Source organism: Onychomys torridus, chromosome 8, assembly GCF_903995425.1.
Source record: "Onychomys torridus chromosome 8, mOncTor1.1, whole genome shotgun sequence".
In the NCBI taxonomy this organism is placed as follows: Eukaryota; Metazoa; Chordata; class Mammalia; order Rodentia; family Cricetidae; genus Onychomys; species Onychomys torridus.
Window position 1 is genome coordinate 82,759,819 of NC_050450.1, and position 3,268 is coordinate 82,763,086.

Genomic DNA, 3,268 nt, shown 5'->3' on the forward strand with positions numbered 1-3,268 from the left:
TGAGGAGGTCATGGCATCACCCAAGGGAGACAGGAGGCTTGTCAGGGGCATGGGGGTAAAGCTACAGAAAGAGGGTCTTCTGACTCTGAAGAGAGAGGGTGTCAGAGATAAGGCCTTTCTCTGAAGAGTATGGAGCTGGAGGAGGTCATGAGGTCACTTTGGGGCCTATTGGTCTGAATGCCTTTGAGACATCCATGTAGAATGGAGGCGGCAAGGACTGATGGATAGAGGGGAGACTGTTGGAAAATGGGAAGAATTTTCTATGCAGAGAGCCATTGAGGAAATAGCATATGGGGAGCAGAGAGCTCAGGCCCGTATACCTTCAATGTCAACAGCCCAGACAGGTATAAACTCAGAGAGGTTTGCATCCTGGAAGCAGAACCACAAGGATCTGAAGAGCAGCTAGGCATGGTAACACACACCTGCACATTTCAGTGCTCAGGAAGCTAAGGGAGAAGATGAGGCTCCAGCTGAGACAGAAGGAGCATGAGTTCAAGGCCAACGTGAGCTGCAAGAAAAGACCTTGTCTGAAGGTGGGGTGGAGAGAGCACAGTGGAGGGGTGCCTCAGTCAATAAGGAGCTTGAGGACCTGAGTTCCATCCCCAGAACCCACAAAACAAACAAACAAAACAACAACCTAAACAGTAGCATGCACTTGTGATCTCAGCCTCGGTGAGAGGGCAGGCGGAGCTAGACCGATTCCTGGAGTTCACTGGCCTCCTAGCCTGGTCTACTTGGCAAAGTTCCAGGGCTAGAGAGATGGCCTGATGGTTGAGAACACTGGCTGTTCTTCCGGGGACACGGGTTCAATTCCCAGCATCCACATGGTGGCTCACAACTGTCTGTAACTTATGCATGTGGTGCATAGACTTAAGCAGGCAAAACAGCAATACACGCGCACACACACACACACACACACACACACACACACACACACACACAATTAAAATGAAAAGAAACTCTGTCTTCCAAAGTGGAAGGCACCTGAGGAATGACATCTTAGGCTGTCCTCTGGCCTAAGATACATATACATGTGCCCATGTGCGCGTGCAAGCACACACACACTGCAGAAGAACAGGATGAAGTGCCTAAAGAAAAGACACATGTCCCCTGGTTTTAGCAAGCTGGCCGTGGTGACTGTTGTCCCAGTAACATCAGGCTGAGAGCAAGCAGGCAGCCCACCAGCTAGGAAAGAAAGAGGGGAAGAGAATGGGTTTGATTTCAAGAGGGAAGAAGCCAAGGAGGCTGTATATTGGTGAGCAGGACTTGGCTGGAAGAAAGTGATTTGAAGACCTAGAGGCCTAGAGGAGAAACAGGGTTCCTGACATGAGTCTGAGGATGAGAAGAAAAGACGCCGTGACGGCGGCGTGGCAGGGGAGGGGAGCTGCCCTATATGACATACTCCAGGGCCAGAAGAGCAGTTCCCAAGGATTTGGGGTGATGGCAGCGTGAAGATGGATGGGAGGCCCGAATCAGGGAGTTAATATGGAACTGGGGTGAGAGCTGAGCCATGGGGAAAGAATGCTGGGAATGGGGAGTGCCCCAGACAGGGCAGAGCAGAGTGCCAGCCCTGGGGAGGAAGGTGAGCTTAACAGCTTCAGGAAGCAAGGCCACCGACCTGTTCTTGGTGGCTCTGGGGGTGGAGGGGCAGAGGTATGGGGGGGGGGGGCAAAACCCTGGGGCCAAAAGGCATTGGGCCTTCTGGGTTCGGGTGGGGCAGAAACCAGAAGGGGAGAAATAGTCACCGGCCTGAGAGCATCTACATAGCAAACCCACAAGGAAGGAACTCTGGCAAGTAAGGAAACAGAGGCAGAGACACAGAGAGGTGAAGTCATTTACTCAAGAGCGCCTAACCACTTATTACCAAGCGATTATCATTAAGTTCAGCCCTGGAGCAGAGCTTGGCAGACCCAGCTAACTTCCAACCTTCCTCCTGCCCTTCCTCCCTTCCCAGCAGAAAAGCTCCTGCCCATGTACCTAGGAAGGACAGTGATACTGCGCCACCTCCACCAACGGTGGGGGTTCAGGCTGAGGAAGTCCACATGTGCTCTGTGACCCCAAAGAGAGTGGGGTAAGCACCAAGCTGCCTGCCAGGCCGCTGCCTGCCAGGCCGGACCCTGACTCCTGAGTATACATGGATAACCATGGTAACCCCCAGGGCAGAATCCCAGAACCTGCCTCTGTTTGGTTTCCTAAACGCTGCAACAACAACCCTCCAGAGGGCCAGACCTCTGGTGGTCAAGGTGGCTCCCTTCAGCCCCAGTGAAGTTGGGTTTAAGATGAAGTCAGACATAAAAGAAGGAGGCTTCCTGTGGCTGACTATGCTGCAGCCACATCCAGTGTTAGTGGGATCTCTACCTTGCTCCCTCCTAGCTCCTGAGAGATGTGGGTTCAGATCTCCTTGGTTCCCCCTAGGCGAGCCCAGCATTTTGTCCAAGACAGCCAGTCAGAGTTTGCTGAATTAAATCTGGTCCAGCTCAGAGAGCTGGCCTGCCTGACTCTGAGTTCCAGCCCCATGTCACTCCAGCTTCGTGACTCTGAGCATGCCACTGTACCTCTCAGAGCCTCAGTTGGCTATTAAACAGGAGTAGTTAAAAAGACCTGTGCCACATCACTTGGGAGGGTTGGGCCCTTAGTTTATTCTTTTCCTGTCCTTGCCTTTAAAAAGAAAGAAAGAGAGAGAAAGGGAGGGAGAGAGGGAGGGAGGGAGGGAGGGAGAGAGGGAGGGAGGAAGAAGGAAGGAAGGAAGGAAGGAAGGAAGGAAGGAAGGAAGGAAGGAAGGAAGGAAGGAAGTTGAGCCCAGGCTGGCCTTGAACTCAGGATCCTCTTGCCTCAGCCTCCTTAAGTGCTGGGGTTACAGGTATGTGTCACCATATCCATCCGACTCTGTTTTGAAATTCTTAACCCAGTTTTGGACAAGGAGCACTGCATGTTTAGCTTGGGTAGGGCCCCACAAACGCTGAAGTCCTGAGTAACAGTGTAACTGCGGAGGCTCCTTGCAATGAAATTCTCTGCCTAAGGTACATAGCGCATCAAAGAATGAGCAAAGGTTGTTACCCCTTACTATCGGAGTATCCCATGTGTGATATGAATGAATGCCTGAATGAGTGAGCGCATAGGGAAGGAAGGCACCAGGCCGACATGAGATGGGAATAAGGGGTTGAGAGGGCTCTGAGGGAATTCAGACTGTCAAGTAGTTTCCGCCTTAGCTGGTAATCAGTGCTGTGGTCCGGACCCAGATGCCACACCCCTCAAAAAGTCCACTTGG